This window comes from Bubalus bubalis, chromosome 5 (assembly GCF_019923935.1).
Source record: "Bubalus bubalis isolate 160015118507 breed Murrah chromosome 5, NDDB_SH_1, whole genome shotgun sequence".
Classification (NCBI taxonomy): domain Eukaryota; kingdom Metazoa; phylum Chordata; class Mammalia; order Artiodactyla; family Bovidae; genus Bubalus; species Bubalus bubalis.
The window spans coordinates 50,254,185-50,277,884 of record NC_059161.1 but is presented as its reverse complement, the minus strand read 5'-3'; the positions used below and the strand labels follow the sequence as shown (position 1 = coordinate 50,277,884).

Genomic DNA, 23,700 nt, shown 5'->3' with positions numbered 1-23,700 from the left:
TGAGGTAGGTATTCTTATTATTCCCATTTTATAGATAAGGGAACTAAAATTTAGATAAGTTTTAACTTGCCCTAGGCATCCAGCTAATGCTATTATTCCTGAAGTCAGACCCCATGAACTTTATAACTAATTAAGCTTTTCTTTCCTGTTTGAAACTTGTCAGATGTCAACAGTAATTATACATTCTGTGATGTAATAAAATCGACGATAATCTGTCTTAGAGATTAGGGAAAATTGTACAGACAAGAGGGAATATATAAAACCCTTTCTTGTAATGTGTAGCTAGCCCAGTAGTTTAGAGATTTAGGCTGAAAGTTATGTATTTTTTGTCCTTCATTATCTTAAAAACTTTTTTTGTGAATAGCATCTGTTAAAATAGTGAAAAAATAATGGTCTATTTATTAATATATGAAATATTATTTGTAATTAACCACAAACAACTTGGACTGCATTGAGACTTTGTTTTTATCACAAAGACCCCAAACAGCAGAATGGATGAAAGGGGGAGAGAGAGAAAGAGAGAAGGGAAGAGAGAGATACAGATTATTACATTTTCTGTGAATGCTCATTGCTGGTATTTATGAATATATATATTTTTTCTCTGTTGTGCTGTCTTATTTGCTCCACGCTCTTGTAAGAAAGCTGATGTGAGAGTCAAGGCTGTATGAGAGAACATAATTACATAATTACACAACCTTCTTTCCCATAAATGGTCCCTTAAGCCTTTAGGTCAGCAATAGAGATAACTTAGTGGCTGTTCTTCTAAAGAACAAAGAAGTTCAATAGTTTTATTTTTAGAGAAAGCAATCTTTGTGTTTGCATACAACAATGCTTTGGTAAATGCTGTGTATTTAAGGGAAGAATAGGGTACCTTTGGGGGCTCAGTGAGTATTTTGATGTTAGTCTTAAAACATATTTTCATGCTGTGAATGATAACTTGTGATAAACTGATGCTCTGGGTGTCTTAATGGTGGTTCTTTTCATCGCCAGTTTAGTATGACTTATTATGTAATGCTCTTTAATGTTTTGCATGAATTAACGTGAATGTTTTATGAGAATACCAGATTTCAAGGACTTATCAACAGCTTAATTCTTAGTTTAATGTTAAAGCACATCAATTGAGGTCTACATATCATCAAGGTAGAACTCCTCCTTTCATTGCCTTAACTTAAAAAGAACATTAGAAAAGTAGTCACGTGGGTGCAGTAGAAAATCAGTTTTGTTGCTGTGAGCAGTAAATCCTCTCTAAATGTACAACTGGGTTTTGTTTAGGTTCAAGAGACGGCCAGTGAGATCAATCTGGTTGTGTAAGAACATATGGTCTAAGTCAGAAGAAACCTGAAATTTGGGGTAACGAGTTTTATCTCTTTGGGAAACCTACTTACAACCATAGACTCTTGGGAATCTTAGAGGTTTCCTGGTCCCTCTTTGCTTGTGGTGTAATGTTTTCTTCTCTCTGTTCTTAGATGGTAGTTTTCCAGGATCTTGCTGGACATTTCTCCTAGGGAGAAGTATATGACTTTGATTTTCTTGCACTTGAAATTGGAGTAATACTTGTTTCTCACTGTCTCCTAGGTTATTTTGTTTATAAAAGACATGTAGCTTGTTACCTTAATTTTACCAGCTGAAGTTCTGTGTCTGTTAGTTCAGGGGCTGGCCACATCTTTAGAAAAAGGTACTGTACTGAGATTGAGTAGCTGTTTATCCTAGGACATGTGAGAGGATGGGTGTGTGTGCCTTCGACTGAGGATTGTGGAGAGCCTATCTTGGTTGTTCCTTTTTATACTTGGCCATCATCTAGGCCAGGAAAAGGAATGAGATGGCTTCCAGCAGCCATTGTAGCTGTTAAAAAAAAAAAAAATCTGATGGAACTTGTATCACGTGGGTGCTTTTGTGTTTGATGGAACTAGATACATGACTAATTAATCTGTAAAGTGATAGAAAGTGCCTAGTATGTGCCTGTAACTTTGAGGATTGGGTCGGCGAGGAGGACTGCCGTGCCTACACATGATAGCCTCAAGTGAGACGGTGAGTACAGAGGTTGTTTGTCCTGGCCTGACCCAGAGCGTCACGTCACCTTTCACGGCAAACCGAAAAGAGTCAGTTGCACAGTCGTGTCCGACTCTTTGTGACCCCATGGACTGTAGCCGCCAGGCTCCTCTGTCCATGGAATTGTCCGGGCAAGAATACTGGAGTGGCTTGCCATTTCCTTCTCCAGGGGATCTTCCGACTCAGGGATCAAACTCGGGTTTCCTGCATCGCACGCAGACTCTTTCCCCTTTGAACCACCAGGGAAGCCTGGATTCTCATGGCAAACTGAGCATCACTTTAATGAGAGATGTTAAGGAAGTGTTTTAGCTTCTCAGAGAAGAGATGACATACTGATCTGAAGGTCTTTGGAGCACTTATTTATTAATTAAAAACATATCTATTTGTTTATGTGTGGCTGTGCCGGGTCTTTGTTGCTGCGTGCAGGCTTTCTCTAGTTACGATGGGCAGGGGCTACTCTCTTCTGGTGCTCAGGCTTCCCATTGCAGCGGCCTGTCTTGTTGTGAAGCACAGGCTGTGGGTGCTCAGACTTCCCTAGTTGCAGCGTGTGGGCTCAGTAGTTGCGGTTCCTGGGCTCTAGGGCGCACGGGCTCAGTAGTGTGGATCACCGGCTTAGTTGCCCCGTGGCACGTGGGATCCTCTTGGACCAGGGATCAAACCTGTGGCTTCCTCATTGGCAAGCAGACTCTTAACCACTAGACCACCAGGGAAATCATGGAGCTGATTTATTATATTCATAATCTTTGTGTGGCAAGGCTTCCCTGTTGGTTCTTTTTAAAATTGAAATTTAAAGAGATCCTTTAAAAAACAAAACAATGAAAAAGCTTCCTTGGATTGCATTGAAATTTGCTTTTAATTTATCAGAAAGACCCAAAATAGCAGAATGGAAGGGCTTAGGAGAGGATTGATGGCTGTATTTCCTGTGAATGCTCATTGCTAGTAAAATTTATTTTTGCTCTGCAGTGCCATCTTATGAGAGAGCTGATGCGAGAGCCAAAGTTGTATGAGAGAGCATAAACGCATACCTCCTGCTTTCTCTTAGACTAGGGACTGACAGTTATGTCCAAATAGGTAGTTTATAAGTCTTACCTTGCTAAGATTTGGGAAACACATTTTAATACAGTGAAAAATGTGTTGCTTCTTGTTGAAGCTGATTGATGAATACATGAAGGTGCATCATACTTTACTTCTTTGTATGTTTTAATATTTTATTGTACAGAATGTTCACTTAAAAACACTGTAAATATGTGACAAAATCTCACATGGAGTCTTAGGAGCTAGACTTCTAAATCTTATTAAAAACAAATGAGGAGACTTGAACTTCCGGCAATGCTTACGTATGTATATTCTCAAGAAGGCTGAGTCCAACAAGGGTTACGGCAGAGGGAATAGTTTCTGATCCACCTGGCACTAACCAGTTTATTCACTATTTAGCAAGATATTTATTTAAAGCCTTCTACTTGTCAGTCATTGCTCTAAGTACTGAGCAACAGCAGGGGACAAAACTGACAAAAATCCCTGGGTTGTTCTTGACACATGCCAAGCACATTACACGTATTTTCACACCTTACCCACAGCGCCCAGTGCAATGCTAGATGGTGAGGTACAACTTCAGTGAAAGTGTGTTAAATGAATAACTGTATAGAGTAAGTGTGGTTTTTATTCCCATTTGACAGTTGAGGTCACTAAGGCTTAAAGAGGTTACTTGACTAAAGTCCCACAGCTGTTAATGATGGAGCCAGATCTTAAACTCAGGTCCTTGTGACCTCAGGTCCATGCTGTGAATCCTGACCTTGTACTGCCTCCAGGGTAGAGGATAGGTGTCTACAACTGAGCACTTGCATGTCCATAGACGCTTTATCACCCATTATCACTTTTGTACAGATGAGCCTTAGTATCTAGGTGAGTGTGTTGTTGTTTAAAGTCGTGCCCGACTTTTTTGTGACCCCATGGTCTGTAGCCCGCCAGGCTCCTCTGACCATGGGGTTTCCCAGGCAAGGATACTGGAGTGGGTTGCTGTTTTTTTTCTCCAACCTATGGATCAAACCTGAGTCTCCTGCATTGGCAGACGGCTTTTTTTCACCACTGAGCCACCAGAAAAGCCCTTAGGGTGAATATCCTGAGATGCAATTAAATTAAATCTCCTATCACTTAAAACATCAGCTATTAGATATTCTTATTGTGGTTTAAGTTGGTTTATTTTTCTTGTTTTAAATTGTCCTTATCTTTACTCTTAATCCCTCTTATAATGTTTGATAAAATATTACTCTAGCACTATGCTCTCTTAGTGGGTCTTCAACAGATGTTTTTTAGAATAAAAACCTGGGAGGGCCTAATAGCTAATTTTCTCAGTCATCTTTGTCCTCAGCTACATATGTATGTGTGTTTACTTGAGATTCTCCTTTATGTTTTTCCCATCCAGTTAGTTGATATTTGATAATTGGTTGTCTTACTACCAATACTGTAGATGTCGGTGGCATTTGTGATACGGTATAGGTATAGGCTTTTTAAAAGTAAAGATCCACTGGGTGTGTGAGAAGTACTTGTTCTCTCTGTTAAGCAATCAATAACTCTACATTAGAGATGCAATACCTGGGTCAGAGGAGATATCATGGGCTTTGGAGTCAGATAGCGCTGAACTTATTCATTTTTTTTCAGTTATTATGTGACCTTTGACAAGTTGCATAAATTCCATGAAGTTTAACTTTCTCTTATAAAGGGTTCTATAATATCTGCTGCAATAATAATTATGTGAGTGCTTACTATATGCAAAACCAAGAATTATGGCATAGCAAGTTTAGATAACCCTGCTCTTAGGTTACCCAGTCACTAAGAGTGGATGTAAACCCAGAATAGAAATCCGGATCTGCCTAATTGCCAAATTTGTACCTATTTGCTGGTAGGAAAGCCATATAAATAGTCCCTTCTACCCATTTTTTTCAAGTAGTTTCTCTACGTTTCAAAAAGAACATTAGAATATATTTATGTTGAAAGGTGATTTTAAAAGGCAGCACTTTTTTTTTTTAGTACTCTTTTTTTTTAAATTTTATTTTATTTTTAAGCTTTACATAATTGTATTAGTTTTGCCAAATATCAAAATGAATCTGCCTCATGTATACATGTGTTCCCCATCCTGAACCCTCCTCCCTCCTCCCTCCCCATACCATCCCTCTGGTTTAGTACTCTTTTTAAAAAAAGGTACCTGTTGGAGAAAGTTCTATAGGTAATTTGGTTCATAAGACCAGATTTTAATTTCAAAGTCTAATAAGTTCCTTGATTATATTTATTCAAATATTACATAAAGAGGAAAAATAGAGTTCATGAACACAGAAAACCCTGGGTAGTCCTCAAGAGAGACAAGATAATTTTTAGAAATGGCTTGATTTTGAGAAAGAGAAATGAGGTTTAAGTATATTAGGAATTAACCATATTTTAACATTGGTCTAGTTTCAAACAAGTAAGTCTATTTCAGTTCGTGTCAGAGGTGTCTTTAAGTGTAAGGACTTGAAGCGTGTTGTTTTTAGTAGATAAACATGACTAGTTGGAACAATATCTTTTTGTAATCCCTCCTTTAAAAAGTTGCTGAGCAGGAGAAATCCAGAGACAAGCTGTCTTTGAAGCTTTTTGTGGCATATTTGACAATTGAGTAGTCAAGAGCTTTGTGTCTTAATGATGTGTCTGCTTTTATGTGTAATGTTCAGTCAAATGCCAGGTCGTAAAAGCTTGTCTACCTCCCCACTCCCCCTAATCAAAAAAAAAAAAAAGAAGTTGTTTTTCTTCTGTATATCTATCTGCATGGGAATAGGAGAAATGGGCTTTTGTCCTAAGAATAAAAAAAAAGACATTGCACAAATCAAGTGTATTTTAGTTGGGTGAAGTGACTTAGCAGCAGCAGCAGCAGAACTTCATTGTAAACCGAAACTCTTCACATAGACTGAAAACAGCACCTTGATTAAGTACTTAAAGTTAGGATATAAATGCCTTTTCGCTTAGGTCAGTGGATCCTAAGTTAAATATCATCCTCTTCTAGTGTATAGTTGGGTAGCAGAGTGAAGTGATCTAGAATTTATTACTAGAAGTGTGGTCTGCGGACCAGCAGCGTCGGTGCCTTTTGGAAATGTAAAATGTCAGACCCAGCCCTTAGCCAGCTTAATCAAAGGATTCGGGTGATTTGTGTGTGTCTCAGAGTCTGAGAAGCACCAGTTGAACATGAGCTATGGACATGAATCTGACACTTTCTAATGTTGTGACATTGTGCAAGGTATTTAACCTCCTGAGTTTCAGTTTCCTTATTTGTAGAACAGAGATAATAATGGTATATGTGCAGTGCTTAGAGGGATGGCGTTCACAGGAAGTGCTTCATTAGAATTAGCAAGGTATTTTTAAGGTGTAGGGTACACTGTGTGCAGCACGTGAGTAATTACAGAGTAAAATGCCAATGTGTGTTACCATGAACCCATTGTTAATTTATTGGTAAAGATATTAAAAATAGCTTTAGGATCGTATACTAGTATTATCTTTCTGTATCAGTGTTACTTGTCATGGAATAGCAAAGTGAAAAGTAGATAACTTACAACTTTTGAGCATGAATAAAATCAATTTAAGTACAAATTCACAGTAAGAACTTTAATCATCCCATAAATCACCAGAAGGTTGTAGTTGAGGATTTGACTGTCTTTGCCAAAAGTACCAAAGACAACACCTTAAGGTTATCATAGGGCTGTTTTCTTTCTACCTGAATTGCCTCATAAAACTGGGCCTTCTTAAAAAGAGGGTGGAAGAAAGGAAGGGGGAGAATGACCTGCAGACTCTCTTCCTCCCTCCACCTCTTCCTGTCTACCTTCTTTCCTCCATTAACCTCCAAGAGTTGTTGACTTCTGCTTCAGATGTTGGAATCCTCTGTACATATTAGAGAAGAAAAAGCGTAGTGCCTACATTTTATAATCCTATATGTAGAATTAAGTTTTGCTGTTAATAATTATTTAATATTAGTTTTTAAAAAGACTAGAGAAGCCGAATTTCTGTAAGAACTGTGTAAAATGTATGTCTGTCTTGTCTGTGGGGGAAAACTACAGACTGCAAAGTTTAAAAGCTGAAAGTGCCCCTTGAGGTCTGTCCTGATGGGGCTTTATCTGTAAACCAACATTGTTGGAAATGCTTCATAGAGTAACTGTGGTTTCCTTTACTCATACAACTGTTAGGTCAGTGGGAAAGAATTACAAGACAGAGCTGCCAAATAAACTATGAAAAACGTAATAGGCAAGCTTTTAAAATCTTAGATATTGGCATATCCCAACCATCTGTACTGTTCTAAGGTGTGATAGCTTAGGAGTGGATATGATTTGAATTTAATATATTTTTAAAGAGTGTCAAATTCAGAACTAGCAGATCTATCTCCTGACCCTAACCATGGTCCTAAAGTAAATTGCTTCAGGAAATTGGATCCCAAAGATTGCAATCTTTTTCCTTAGGTGGGAAATTTTGAAGTGCGTCTGTATTCCACTGGAGATCAAAGAGATGAAAGAATTTTGTGCTGATTGACGTGACAGCTGTGGATTGAGCAAAACTTCTTTTTGAAAGGGCTGTCTTACCTTGAAGATTATGACTTTGGAGGAACTAAGGTGAAGCAGTAGAAAGAATCAGAACATGTGCAATTCTTTAAAAATTTATTGGCTTAAATAAAAATTTGGCGTGTGCTATGCATAATTAAAAAACCCTTTACACTTTGTGGAGAAAAAAAAAAAAAAGCTGAAAGTGCCCTAATGTAGAATTAGAATATTTTGTGTTTTATTTCACTTTATTTAGGTGTTAAAAGTGATTAAGCATATATAGAATTAGGTTGGGCTTCCCTGGTGGTTCAAATGGTAAAGAATCTGCCTGCATTGCAGGACACCTGGGTTTGATCCCTGGGTTGGAAAGATCCCCTGGAAGAGGGCATGGCAACCCACTGCAGTATTCATTCCTGGAGAATCCCATGGACAGAGGAGCCTGGCGGGTTACAGTCCATGGGGTTGTAAAGAGTCGGACACAGTTGAGCAACTGACACTTTCACTTTTTTTTTTTCAGGAGTAGGTTACAAATAAATCTTGGGAACTTTGGTAGGCCTATGGTATACTGAGTTTGATGGCCCTACAGATTTTTTTGTTTTGTTTTGAATATCAAAACCTCAGCCTTAGTGATAGACCATTGGGAAAAAATGACTTTGGTGTATGGCAACAGTTGGCCTCCACAGGATTAGGCAACAGAGGCCCACTTAGTCTCTTGGCATCACTGAATGGCCCCAGGCTTTCCCCTGAGGGCCAGGACCTGCCTCTCTGCAGTTTATGACATGGATGTGTTACCCCAGGGAAGAACTCTGAAGGGACTGAGCCATTTGTGTCCAGCGTCCCAAACTCCCCAGTCATGTGAGTCATAAATGGGTCTTGGGCTTTCAGTCCATAGTGTCTATCTGCTATTTTAGTACAGAAAAATGTTTCTTGAACCTTACAAGACCTATTAGAAAGTGATGTCCTGAGCCAAAAGCAAGTGAAGTTGTAAAACAATGTTTTTAGAAAAATGGTTCTGAAATAAGCCTGGAGTAGTGATTTATAGAGCTAGTCATAAAAGATTTTTCTTCCCTGAGATGAACAGAATACCCATCAACAAAAGTAATAAGGAGCCAAGATACTTTCTTTAGTTTAAAAAAATAGGTATAAAAAATAAATAGTACCATAATAAATCAGATTTACTATGACTATATTCTAGACCCAGACTACTAAAGTAGTCTCCAAGATATAAAGCAAGTTAGACTTAGTGTACTGATTTTCCTTATTACCAGAACCTAAGCAGTGTAAAAGGATTAACTAAAGCATTAAGATACATGCTAAATAAAGGAATGGAAAAGCTTAATAAGAGGAGACCAGATTGACAAGAAACTCTTATTTGTCTCTTTAGTAATAATCAAGCTGTAAGAAAACATGGGAAATCTTTAAATAGAACTGTTTCATTTTCTCCATTCAATTAAACAACAAATATTGTCAACTGTTCCTTCAGTGTGTAACTTGAATTTGAATGTTTCTCTTTATTTGCACAGCAGCCAACATTGTCTAAACAAACACACATGCACACATACACACACAAACACAAGCTTGTTTATTTCTGTGTAGCTGTATCTACCTAGCTGTACACACATACACTGTGTGTGTGTGTGTGTGTGTGTTTTAAGGGAAAAAATGGCCTGACAAAACTACGTGTACTACAGTTGGGTTTTGAAGAAGTAAACCTAAAACAGTTCTTTTTGTTCTGGCCCAGACTTGGTTATTCATCTTAGAGCAGAAGCAGGGAGCATTAAAACACATAGAAGTGGTTATGTCATCAACGAAGAGCGAGTCCATGGTATACAGGCCTCTGTATTAGCTTTATTGGGCGTACAGAAATCAAGATTTTGATCTCTTAGATCAGAAATGTCGGCTATGTGTCATGCATGCTAGCACTCCTTCCTGCCTGAGCAGACTTGACTAACTTCCTATGGAATTGTGGAATTGGCTTCTAGTCCCTCTTAATACCTTTCTCTTCCTAGCAGGCCATTATCATCTGATTATAGATTGTAACATGAAGCCCTTTCAAAATTATTATATAAGTGAGGGCCCTGGGCAGTGTCATCTCCTAAGGCTTCACATGCCATCTCACTGTGTTTAGGGCTCTGAAACCTTTATGGCTTTGATCGTAGTTACAGTCGTTAAACTCTAGACTCTCTCCTCTGCAGTGGGCAGCAGCTGAAATCTCTGTTCATTTCTGTTATCTTTGTTTTAGCTGTTTGTGTCTTGCTCTGCTCAGTTGCTCAGTGATGTCCAACTCTTTGCCACCCCATGAACTGTAGCCCATGAGGCTCTTCTGTCCATGGAATTTCCCAGGCAAGAATACTGGAGAGAGTTGCTATTTCCTTTTCCAGAAGATCTTCCTGACCCAGGGATTGAGCCTGCGTCTCTTGCGTCTCCTGCTTTGGCAGGTGGGTTCTTTACCACTAGTACCACCTGAGAAGCCCGCATCTTGCCCTGCTGCTGCTGCTAAGTTGCTTTAGTCGTGTCCGACTCTGTGCGACCCCATAGACGGCAGCCCACCAGGCTCCCCCGTCCCTGGGATTCTCCAGGCAAGAACACTGGAGTGGGTTGCCATTGCCTTCTCTGGCATCTTGCCCTATCCGTGTGTAATTTGTTAGTGTCAGCCAAAAATTTTGGTAGACTTCATACTTAGAAATTGGGGGACATGTGCTCTTCTCTTTGAGTTTCTCCTTTTTCATTTCTTCCCTTCATTTGCTAGCTGTTTTAGATGCCCCAAACTCTGGTTTTTCAAGCCAGTAAGTTAAGTCTGTGACATTTTTATCTTAATTTTAGCTGTCCCGCATAGCATAAACTGGGACCTGCCTTCAGAATAAAGGTCATTCAAACCAACCAACCAACCTGGAAATTCACCCAGGACTATTCCCTTCTTCCAAGTATAACCCCCGACTCCCTCTCTACCCACACTTTTGTCTTCTCCTGTGATTTTCTCTCTGCTTTTGGTAGCCCTCCAGTGCCTTTGGTAGTTGATTTTTTAATATTTTGCCCAGAGTTTATAGTTGTCATGGGCAGGAGGATTGCCGCATACAGGAGCAATTGCCCATGCCCTCTTTGTTCTTTCCTTTTCTATGTAATTAATTTATTTTGGTCGCCCTGGTCTTTGTTGCTGTGTGTGGGCTCTCTTTAGTTGTGGGGAGTGGGGGCTCCTCTCTGGTGCGCTGGCTCCCTATTACGGTGGCTTCTCTTGTGGAACACAGGCTTTAGTTGTGGGGAGTGGGGGCTCCTCTCTGGTGCGCTGGCTCCCTATTACGGTGGCTTCTCTTGTGGAACACAGGCTTTAGTTGTGGGGAGTGGGGGCTCCTCTCTGGTGCACTGGCTCCCTATTACGGTGGCTTCTCTTGTGGAACACAGGCTTTAGTTGTGGGGAGTGGGGGCTCCTCTCTGGTGCGCTGGCTCCCTATTACGGTGGCTTCTCTTGTGGAACACAGGCTTTAGTTGTGGGGAGTGGGGGCTCCTCTCTGGTGCGCTGGCTTCCTATTACGGTGGCTTCTCTTGTGGAGCACAGGATCTAGGTGCAGGGGCTTCAGTAGTGGCAGTGCGTGGACTCAGTTGCCATGTGGCATGTGGCATCCTCCTGGACCAGGGATCGAACCCGTTTCCCCTGCATTGGCAGGTGGACTCCTATCCACTGTGCCACCAGAGAAGTCCCTTGTTCTTTCCTTTTTTAAAAAATTGAGATGTAGCTAAAATACCATAATTTATTTTTTTCCAATACTGCTTCAGTTATACTGGACTGAAGCTCTGTAACCACTACGTAGTAACTCTCCTCTTTCTTCCCTAGCCCCTGGTAACCTTGAATCTAATTCCTGTTTCTATGAATTTGCCTCTGCTAGATATTTCATGTAAGTGGAATCATACAATATGTGGCCTTTTATGACTGGCTTCTTTCACTTAGTATAATGTTTTCAGGGTTCATCCATGTGGTTGCATATCTTAACTTTATTCCTTTCTTTGGCTGAATAATACTCTATTGTATGTATATATTTCATTTTGATTAGCCATTTATCTATTGATGAACATTGTTCCAACCTGTTGGCTATAATATGTAAATAATGTTGCTGTGAACATTCACAATGTAAATTTTTGTGTGGACATTATCATTTTTCTTAGGAATATATGTAGGACTATATTCCTGTGTAGGAATATGTGGTTTTTTTTTTAATGTGTGTTTAATTTCTGAATCATGTATGTGTAATCATTTGAGGAACTGCCAGATTGTTTCCCCATGTGGCTGTGCCATTTTACATTCTTACCAGCACATGTGGAGGGTTCTCATTTCTCCACATCCTTGCCAACATCTGTAGTCTGTGTTTTGGTTGTAGCCATCATGGTGGGTTAGAAATGTATTTCCTTGTGGTTTTAATTTGCACTTCCCTGATGGCTAATGTCTCCCTTATTCTTAAAATACCTAAGTCTCTTGACTTGCATGTAATACCACACTTTCTTGGTTTCCCGATTATCTCATTATCTACTTCTTAGTCTCATTTGTTGATTCTGCCTCTTCTGCCGGCCCTTGAAAAATGGAGTTCCTCAGGTACAATCTGGGTCTTCTTATTTTTCTGAACATTTTTCTTAGGGAACTTTGTTCAGTCTCATGCATTTCGATATCTTCTGTAGTAGAGGCAGTCCTTCTGGGTCTTCATTTTCCTTGACTTTTAGATATGATATCATGAGCCTCCCTTAAGATGACCACCAAGTGACTGGCCAAATTAAAATCTGTGGTTCTAAAATTTTGAGCAGTTTGCTTTTGATTTTCTAAGTGTTAGTTTGAACTTTAGATGAGTGTGTATGTTGGTGTTGGGGATAGAGAGGGAAGCTTTTGAACACCCTTGTTGGCAGCTGGAAATTCTGAGGATTTTTTTGGAGCACCTGGGAATTTGCTCACCTGCTAAGACCTCCTCCCTGTGTAGAAGAGCTGTTTCTCATCTGACCAGAAGAGGCTCAAGGAGTCAGTGTCATAGGTGACTGACAGGTTGCTGAGATGGTGGCCTGCTTTCCTCCCTTTTGTATAGGCTTTAGGTGGCTCAGACGGTAAAGTATCTGTTTACAATGCGGGAGACCTGGGTTCGATCCCTGGGTTGGGAAGATCCCTTGGGGAAGGAAATGGCAATCCACTGCAGTACTATTGCCTGGAAAATCCCATGGACAGAGGAGCCTGGTAGGTTACAGTCCATGGGGTCCCAAAGAGTCGGACATGACTGAGTGACTTCACGTACGTTCACGTTACTGCTTAGTGAGATTGTGGGTTATTCCTTTTTACCCGGAATCTCACTGTCTTCTCCTTTTGGGTTAAGAACAGGTGGGAGTCAATAATAAGTAAATTTTTATATTCAGTCTGCAAGTGTTCTTTGTCATTTTGTGATACCAAAGGTGAACCTGAGATAATCTATTACTAAGTTTATGTGTGTGTGTGTGTGTGTGTGCTCAGTCATGTCCGACTCTTCGCAACCACATGGATTGTAGCCTGCCAGCTCCTCTGTCCATGGGATTTCCCAGGCATGAACACTGAGGTGGGTTGCCATGCCATCCTCCAGGGGATCTTCCCAACCCAGGGATTGAACCTGAACCCATGACTCCTGTGTCTCCTGCATTGCAGGTGGATTCTTGGCTGCTGAGCCATTGGGGAAGCCTGAGAGAGATCTGTTACCAAGTTTACACCCAAATTTATAAGCCTGAGACAGATTTGATGTTCATATGCTAAGTTGTGTCCCACTCTTTGCAACCCCATGGACTGCAGTTCGCCAGGCTTCCCTGTCCTTCACTATCCTAGCTCAAACTCATGTCTATTGAGTCGGTGATGCTATCCAACCATCTCATCCAATGTTGCCCTCTTCTCCTCCTGCCCTAAATCTTTCCCAGCATAAGGGTCTTTTCCAGTGAGTCAGCTCTTTGCATCAGGTGGTCAAAGTATTGGATCTTCAGCTTCAGCATCAGTCCTTCCAATGAATATTCAGGTTGATTTCCTGTAGGATTGACTGTCTCTTAAAACATTGCCTGTAAATTGATGATTCTTAAATGTACGTCTCCAGTTCCCACCTCTATCCTCAGCTCCAGGAGACTACCTGTAGGGCAGTGAAATGTCAGGATGACTGCTTATAATATGCATTTGGTTCAAGTTAGAAGAGAAGGCCATTTGTTTTCTAATCTAAGCTATAGACAGGGTGAGTAAAAAGTGCACAAAAAACATAAAGGAAAACAAATTTCAAAGGGGGAAATAGTGCAATAAATTCTGATCTAAATATGAATCAAATTAAAACTTGGTATGCTTTGGAGCAACTGGTCGTAGCCAGAAAGGGTATTGTATTGTGGCATTCAGAGCATTCTTTTTCTAGTAGCAAAAGCGTCATGACCTTATAAGCATAGAGAACCGAAATGTGTAAGGAAAGAGCAAATCAGCCAACATGTCACGGTCAGGTTCCCTTGCCCCACGTTTTGTAAATGATGATGTAATGGCTGAGATCACTTATAGCGCTGTGCACGCACGTCTTGAGGTACTCGCTTGGCCACGGGCAGCTTTTTGTTCTGTAAGCATATGTAAGCTCCGCCAGGAAAGCCCTTGTGGGTGTGTTGTGTTAGGTTATGTTATGGCTGCTGCTACAGCTGTTGTGCAGCCAGGAGAGAATAAACATGTCTGCAATTCCTATGGCTCCTCGCATGTTCTTCCACCTTCTTCTTGGCTCATGTCTTGTCTACCATGGACTCAGTGAACACTGTGCACAGTGAGATACAGTGAGAGAAGTGTAATCTTAACGTGCCGTTTGACCTGTTGTTGAGCAATGTCCTTTATTGGTTTTTACCTTTAGAATCGTCCTTTAGACCAGTGGTCTTCAGAGTTGAGTCTCTGGACCAGAAGCATCCCTGGGAACTTGAACTGCAAAGATTCAGGCCACATCTCAGATCTGTAGAATCAGAAATGCACCAGGTGAAGTCTAGTGTTTTAACATGTTCTCCAGGTGATTCTGATTCACATTGCAGTTTAAGAACCACTGCTATGGACAATGCATGAAAGACACATAAAATTATGGCTATATAATGGAATGTGAATTTTATTTTATTAAAAAAATATGTATTTATTTGGCTGCACCAGGTCTTAGTTTCCTTTATGCAGAATCTAATTCTCTGACCAAGGATAGAACCCAGGGCCCCTGCATCGGAAGCATGGAGTCCAGCCACTTAGCCAAGGAAGTCCCTGGAATGTGAATTTTAAATCCTAACAATGTAGGACAAGAATAAAGCAGAGCTGAGGGAAGTTGAGCGCCGAAGAATTGATGCTTTTGAACTGTGGTGTTGGAGAAGACTCTTGAGAGTCCCTTGGACTGCAAGGAGATCCAACCAGTCCATTCTGAAGGAGATCAGCCCTGGGATTTCTTTGGAAGGAATGATGCTAAAGCTGAAACTCCAGTACTTTGGCCATCTCATGAGAAGAGTTCACTGATTGGAAAAGACTCTGATGCTGGGAGGGATTGAGGGCAGGAGGAGAAGGGGACGACAGAGGATGAGATGGCTGAATGGCATCACTGACTCGATGGACGTGAGTCTGGGTGAACTCCGGGAGTTGGTGATGGACAGGGAGGCCTGGCGTGCTGCGATTCATGGGGTTCCAAAGAGTCGGACACGGCTGAGCGACTGAACTGACTGAACTGAGGGAAGTTAGGAGGAGGTGTAGAAGAATGGGTACAGGTTCTGATGGTCTTGTTTTGTGAAGGAGTCATCAAAGTATTTTGTATTTGATAGAACAAAAAAGAAATTGGTAGTATATCTAAAAAGTAATGAGCTAAAATTAGTGATATACATCGAGAGGAATAGAGAGGGTGTTTATGGCAAGTGTAAGTTAACTAAAGCATCAGTCCTATCAGAGGTATCTCATAGATACCTGTAGGTGATAAATTAAGCTGCTGCTGCTAAGTTGCTTCAGTTGTGTCCGACTCTGTGCGACCCCATAGATGGAGCCCACCAGGCTCCCCCATCCCTGGCATTCTCCAGGCAAGAACACTGGAGTGGGTTGTCATTTCCCTGTCCAATGCATGAAAGTGAAAAGTGAAAGTGAAGTCGCTCAGTCTGTCCGACTCTTAGTGGCCCCATGGACTGCAGCCTACCAGGCTCCTCCGTCCATGGGATTTTCCAGGCAAGAGTACTGGAGTGGGGTGCCATTGCTTTCTCTGAGGTGATAAATGAAGAAATATTGGTAAAAGTGAATTATTTAGAAAATCGAGAGTAACTGCAGGAAAACCCCTAAAATGAAGTGGTTAAATATGATTGCCTTTAGGAACAGGAGAACGGAGCCCTTGGTCCTTCTTGATTTTTTTTAACCATATGCTAGATATTACTTTGATTACAAATTTAAAGACAAAAGAAAACGTGCTTCAATTGTGGAGGAGTATCCACTCATTAAATTGCAGAAAGGGCTGCCTGTCACTGTTCTGAGTTCTTTTTCATATGGTTGAAAGCCTCTGATTCTTGTAATTACACATGGCACTTCTGTTTGAGTGTTAGATGAGTGGGTTTGTAGAAGTGTGGTGTGTGTGTTTTTCTGAGGCTCCTGTGGCTTGTGCTGGGTAATTAATCTTTAGTTTATATTCTTCCCATTTTTTTTTATTACTTAAAGAGCATCAAAATCATTGGAAAACAAAAATCAGGCATTTTAGTTCAGTGCTTACATATTTTTATAGAATCATCCATAGCATAAGACTTCATAAGTAACAACTTAAGTTTTTATTTCCCAAGATAGGTCTGAATGTTTTCCACTTTCTATATTTGAATTGGGCTTCCTGCCCATTAAAGGCTAATGAGATTAAGAGCCAAATTTGGTGTCTGTGCAGTTCTTAACCTAGTTGACTTTATGAGCTGTCTTCCTCCATTTTTATAGAACTTCTTTTATATCCAAATGTAATGATCTATTTATAGATAAGAGATAAAGTGTTTTAATCTTACTCAGGGGATCCCTGATGAGCCCCAAATGAAATCCAAGTGAAACAATAAGCTGAGCACCAGTGCATTATCCTTATGCTAGCTGAAGCTTTAATCCTCTCATAAAATATTTATCTATGCTTTATATCACAGATATAAAGATCTTTTCCATCAGAAGTTATATTTTATTAGTTTGCTAATTATGGCTGAAATGAAAGACAAAGTGTGAATGCATTCTTAGTTTTAAATATGTTTTTAAATTGGTTAAACCACTTAAAAAGCTTTATTTTGGAATAATTTTAATATTATAGAAGAGCGAAGAAATAGTACAGAAGACTCACATGTCTGTTATCCAAATTCAGCAAATTTTAACTTTTTGCTACATTCAGTTCAGTTCAGTTGCTCAGTTGTGTCCGACTCTTTGTGACCCCATGAATTGCGGCACGCCAGGCCTCCCTGTCCATCACCATCTCCCGGAGTTCACTGAGACTCACGTCCATCGAGTCAGTGATGCCACCCAGCCATCTCATCCTCTGTCGTCCCCTTCTCCTCCTGCCCCCAACCCCTCCCAGCATCAGAGTCTTTTCCAATGAGTCAACTCTTCACATGAGGTGGCCAAAGTACTAGAGTTTCAGCTTTAGCATCATTCCTTCCAAAGAACACCCAGGACTGATCTCCTTTAGAATGAACTGGTTGGATCTCCTTGCAGTCCAAGGGACTCTCAAGAGTCTTCTCCAACACCACAGTTCAAAAGCATCAGTTCTTCGGCACTCAGCTTTCTTCACAGTCCAACTCTCACATCCATACATGACCACTGGAAAAACCATAGCCTTGAATAGATGGACCTTCGTTGGCAAAGTAATGTCTCTGCTTTTGAATATGCTATCTAGGTTGGTCATAACCTTCCTTCCAAGGAGTAAGCATCTTTTAATTTCATGGCTGCAGTCACCATCTGCAGTGATTTTGGAGCCCCAAAAATAAAGTCTGACACTGTTTCCACTGTTTCCCCATCTATTTCCCATGAAGTGATGGGACCAGATTAGGTTTATCATATTTGTTTTTTCCTCTGTCTATACTCACACTCATACACACACACACACACACAGACACACACACACACAAACAGGCACACACTATTTTTTGAGAGTATGCTGCATACATAATGTCTCTTTTACTTAATACTTTATTGTGTCTTTCTGAAGAACAGCAATGTTCTCTTATATCACCACTGTACACTCAATAAAATCAAGAAAACATTCACACAATACTTGTATCTTTAGTCCATATTGCCAATTTTGTCAATTGTTCTAATAATGTCCTTTGTGTGTTTTTCCCTTCCCATTCAAGATCCAGGCTAGAATTGCTTGTGTTTGTTGTTGCTTGGTAGTTTTCTTTAACCTGGAATACTCCTCAGCCTTTCTTAGTCTTATGACATTAATATTTTTAGGATGTTAATATTTTGGAATACTGCAGGTGGTTGTTTTATAGTACATTCCTAAAACAGGGTTTGTCTGGTGTTTCCTCATGGTGAGACTTGGGTTATTCAGCCCTAGCCAGAGGGCAACATAAACGACGTGTTCTCCGGTCCCATGTCAGGAGGCACACAATGCCCATGCGCTCCTCACTGATAAGATTTTGATCACCTGGTCAAGGTACTGCCTGGCTTAAGTAGCTACGATTTTCCCCTTTGTAACTTGTAAGCCAGTTTGTGGGGAAGATACTTTGAGACTATGGAAACATCTAATCCTCATCTTTTTTTTTTTCTGCATATGTTTAGCACCTCTTTATGATTGGTTCTTGCCTGAACCAAAATTTACTGTGATGGTTGTAAAATAATTATTTTTATTTATTTATTCAAATCTAAATTTATATATTTTAATTAGAGGCTAACTACTTTACAATATTGTATTGGTTTTGCCATACATCAACATGATTCCTTTTACTCCCTCCATATTTATAAGTGTTTATTCTCTTCAAAGGAAGAGCCCCCCCTTCTTAATTACTTATTATCTGTTGATATCAGTATGATAGGTTCAAAAAAATAAAAAGCTGATTTTATTCAGTGAGTTACAATCCATCATTGTTCTTTTTGCTTAGATGTTGAAGTTATCACAGATTTGACTAAAAGAGCCCCTTAAATCTGGCTCTTGTATTTTTGATCTGCCTCCATATTTTTTAAACACTTTTTTCCTCTGGTGCAACAGACTGTTTTAGGTTTGTCTAGTATATTCTCCCTCCTTGGATCAGCCATTTTTATGAATTCCTTTAGCTTCTTTTTTTAAAAAAATATTTTAATTTATTTTTAAACTTGTTATTGAAATATAGTTGGTTTACAATGTCAATTTCTTCTGTACAGCAAAGAATATGTGATTCAGTTACACATATATGTATCCTTTTTCACATTCTTTCTTTTATGGTTTATTACAGGATATTGAATATAGTTCCCTATGCTATGCAGTGGGACCTTGCTTTTTATCCATCCTATATATAACAGCTTGCATCTGTCCTTTAGCTTCTTTTGATATCCTAACAACCATGTCTAGACTTTGAGGTAGCGAAATTTACAATATTTAGGGCTTTTTCCACCAAAGGAAATTGTGGGAAGAGGAATAAGACCCAGATTAAAGAAGTAGTTGGTAAGACTTCACCTGTTTTGGGAGGTGTGTTTGATAACGGAGGTGCTGACAGTGGAGAGCAGATGGCCAGCAGCAGAGGCCACTCCAGTGGGTGGCCAAAGAGACTGGCCAAATGTGACCGTACTCCTGGTTCTTCATGGCGTGTTTTATATTTGTCATACCGGGATTCCACAAGTTCCCTTCTGCTCTAGTGGTGGACTGTGGAGGTACTGAATGGGCTAGTGGGTACTGGGTTTAGGATGGAAAGGCTGCCATGTGTAGTGACTTAGTGAGCAAAGGCAGATGGCTGTGGTTGTGGACCATGGCAGTGTGTGGTAGCACAGTGTCCCAGCACGCCATTTGCCAGGGGAGAGGGATGGAGAGAGGGATTAAGTACAAGGAAGCACAAGAGAATTTGGGGAATGATAGAGCTTTTCTGTCTATGCATTTTTGAAAAATTATAGACTTGTATATCAAAAGAGTGATTTTAATAACGTATACATTTTTTTAAAAGGCATGTTGGGTGTTCCTTGTCAAGGTAAAGAGAAGCCATTCTTCATTGTATTAAAAACTCTAGTTTGTCAAACATTGTGCATCTCTTGGCCTAAATAAAGGAATGATACATTGATTCCCAATGTTTTAGTGATAGATGTCCTTCCAATATCTCTTCCAAACTCTAGAACTTCTTCCATGAATTTATATTTTAGTGTCAGCACTGAATCCCTATGCCAGAGCAAGAGTTATTAGCAGGGTATTTGACACAATTCCAAAAGTAGATGCCATCACATTTTGGCCATCTTCAGAGTGATGGCGGTGTCGAGTTCCTACAGGTGCATTACTCACCAGGTGAAGTAGTCCATTTTTCCTGAAGCAAGTCCCATTGTTGGAGAGAGGATCCAAATTATTTGGTAGAACACTGACTCCTGCTATCTCTGTTGGGCTTGATGAGATATATTTTGACAGGAATCCATCAATTGGTATTTGGTCATTTCCCCTCCTCCAGCTGTATTAATATATAGTTGAATATTGTGAAAGTTTAAAATGTACAATGTAATGATACAATGTAATGATACGTGTATATATTGCAAAATGTTTACCACAGAAAGGTTAGTCAACATATCATTCACCTCATGTAATCACCATTTTTTGGTTGTTATTGAGGGCAGTTTTCCATCTTCTCCTTATTATTACCATCTTGAAGGATAGTAGCATCTGGAAAGCATAAATAAGAGGTTTCAGTTCAGTTCAGTTCAGTCGCTCAGTTGTGTCCGAGGTTTAGCTGAGAGCTTTTCATTTTTTTTAATTTTCCCTGCATTTAGTGCTTCTCACTTTTGGGAAATTTGTTTCCTAAAGCAGGAAGATACACCAAATGACAATCTCAAATCCCTCAAGTCAAGCTAATAAAAGAGTATATAACAAAACTGTCATCGTTCTTTCTTTGCTTTAACATACTGGACCGAGTAAGACCTTACTTACAATAAATAAACATTTCCAATCTCTGGGGGGAGAAAAGGCTCCACAGGACAGTATGTTAGTGCTAAGTCCAGGTTAACCATAACCAATGGGCTGGAAAAACTGAAAATCTGGTAGACTGCTTCTTCAACCACCACCCTAAAGCCACACAAACTTTAGTTTAACCAGAAACCATCCTGGAGAGGAGGAGCTGTTCCCCCGACGTGGAACAGCCCATTTTCTAGCCTTGTGGGGATTTATACTACTGAATATCATTTTTGTCTTGTGTTGTTAATCTTTCTCTCTTTACTGACTCATCCTTTCAAGCATGTAAACGTGTTACCTTGCGTTCCATCCCAGATAAAGTGGCACTCCTCTACCTTAGCCTCTTGTCTCTCAAGGCTACTTCCTGTATTATCTTCTCTTTTTCACAAGCACAAAAAGCTTCAAAAGCTGTGTTTACAATGGAAGACTCCACTTCAGTTTCATGTGTAGGTCCTCCTTGCCCCTAGTAGCTAAAGTTAAGATTTTAGGTCTTTTCAGCACCTGTTCCTAGGCCATCTTTTCAGGACACATTCTTCCTTATCCTCTGGTGATCTCGGGTATCGTTGCAATTAATTATAGACGAGCAGTTCCCCAAATTATAGTTTTAGTGTAAAGAGGCCTCTGTTTTGAGAGATCTGTATATTCAGCTGTCTGCTTGGTATTTCTTCCTAGATATCTCAGAGGTGAACATGTTTAAAATACTGTGTTCTCAGTCTTCTTAAATCATCTTTCCTCCACTTTATTTCAATTATTGTTGCCACCATTTTTGCCCTTGTGATGCCTTGGGAGGGATCTCTGACATTCTCTCTCTCTCTCTATCTACCACATCAGTCTGATAACCAGTGAATCCTACTGGTTTTAGCAATGAAGTATTTCTTTTTTTAACTTTTAAATTTTTTGGCAATGTTTCTTAAATAGATGTTTATCTCAGTGTCTCTACTGGCTTCACCCTAGTTGAAACCAGCATGCCACCATGCCATCACCTCTCATATAAACCAGTGTAGCAGATTCCCAATATGTCGCCTTGTATCCATTTTTATTCCCCTTCTAGCTGTTCTTTTTTGTTTATTGGAGTATAACTGCTTTACAATGTTGTGTTGGTGTCTGCTGTACAAAGAAGTGAATGAGCTGTATGTATACATGTCTCCCCTCCCTCTTGAGGCTTCTTCCCGCGCCCCCATCCCACCGTCTAGGTCGTCACAGAGCACGGAGCTGAGTTCCCTGTGCTATACGGCAGCTTCCAACTAGCCAGCTACTTTACACATGAGGTAGTGTATGAACGTCACTGTTAACTGTCAATTTGACCCACCCTCTCCTTCCCCCCACCCCATTCCTGCTCTACCAATAGGTAGCTATTGTTCTTAATTTAGGGCTTAAAATCCTTCCCTGCCTGCATTCTCTCCCTCCCCCCCTCCACCTTGAGCCATTTCTTACCCTTTTTCTTTTCTTTCTTCTTGTTCTAATCAAGTCCAGCTATCTTTATGGTCTGTATTACTAAATTTTGCTTGGATTCTCCTTCTTTCCATACCTACTACCAATGTCAGAGTTTAGACCTCTGTTATTTCACTTGAATGTCATCCCTGACACAGCCTCTTAAACGTGTTTTTTCACTACCTCCTGACTTCTTATTTACCAGTCTGACCCCTGTTAGCCACCAGAATAAGTTATCTGAAATTTCTTTGGATCCTGATTTCCTATAACATCAAGGCCCACTCAGTGGACATTAGTTTGAGCAAACTCCAGGAGATAGTGAAGGACAGGGAAGCCTGGCATGCTGAAGTCCATGGGGTTGCAAAGAGTCAGACATGAGTTAGCCACTGAACAACAAGTCTAAACTCCTCAGTGTGTTTCTTTAGTCCTGCAGTCCTGATCATCCTCTCAACTCTGGGCTCATCTCCTGATTATCTCTTCCCTGAACTTGTTTCAGCTAGACTGGGTTACCTGAAGCCAATTCTCCTGTCCCCCACCATTCCCAGCAAGCTGATTCTTCTCTCCAGGGCTGTACTCAAAATTCCAGGCTTCCCCTCACATCTATACACAACACACACACACACACACACACATGTGTGCACACCTCTCTATCCCCCTTTGCCCCCCACCACAATCCAACTTGGCTACCTTCTAATCTCTGTTTTAGATTTACCTCCTTCATGGAATGGGACCCTTCCTTGCTCTGCCTACCATCTCACACTGCATTAGGTACCCCACTCTGTTACACTCTGCAAATTAAGTTAGAGTTAGGCTTATGTGTTTGTTTCTTTTCTAAACAGTAAGTACCTTTATCTTTATGTCCTTAGAATTAGACAGATGTATTTAGAATAAATGATAATGAACGTATGAACATGAGTGTTCTGAGAGCTAAGAAGTATGTGCCACAGCAAGAATCAAATAATAGTACTTTTACTGTGTCAGAAAAAAATATGTTTGTGTGGATATTTTCTCAATCGTCATATTTTTCCATACATTTTTCTTAACTTTCAGTTACATACTACTTCTTAGCAAAATTAATGAATAATTACGCTTCCCAGAAGATGCTAATGGTGAAGAATCCACCTGCCAATGCAGGAGATGCAGGTTTGATCCCCAGGTTGGGAAGGTCCCCTGGAGTAGGGAATGGCGACCCACCCCAGTATTCTTGCCTGGAAAATTCCATGAACAGAGGAGCCCGGCCAGCTAATGTCCACGGGGCTGAAAAGAGTTGGACATGACTGAGCAACTGAGCACACAATGACATATGTTCGAAAAAGCATGGAAATAGACTGCTATGCTTTGTATGACAGGTTTTTGTTTTTCTACAGAAACATGCTTGTGACATGATCATTTTCTGCCATTAAAATTGTCCTAAGTTTTTATGATGAATGTTAAAAAAAATTTGTTGAAGTATAATTGATTTATAATGTTGTATTAATTTCTGCTGTACAGCAAAGTGATTCACTTACCAGTTCAGTTCAGTTGCTTAGTCGTGTCTGACTCTTTGCGACCCCATGGACTGCTGCACGCCAGGTTTCCCTGTCCATCACCAATTCCCGGAGCTT

At 40.3% G+C, this 23,700-nt stretch overlaps 1 protein-coding gene and 1 non-coding gene across 10 annotated transcripts in view; both read left to right on the top strand.

Moving 5' to 3' along the window:
- The window catches only part of SMYD3 (SET and MYND domain containing 3), a 750,237-nt gene that overhangs the window by 24,726 nt on the left and 701,811 nt on the right, over positions 1 to 23,700 (top strand). The gene's annotated exons all lie outside the window — the stretch shown is intronic.
- On the top strand, positions 7,154 to 7,278 carry LOC112585327. Its single transcript, XR_003109800.1, has one exon. It is a non-coding gene; the product is annotated as a small nucleolar RNA SNORA18 (small nucleolar RNA).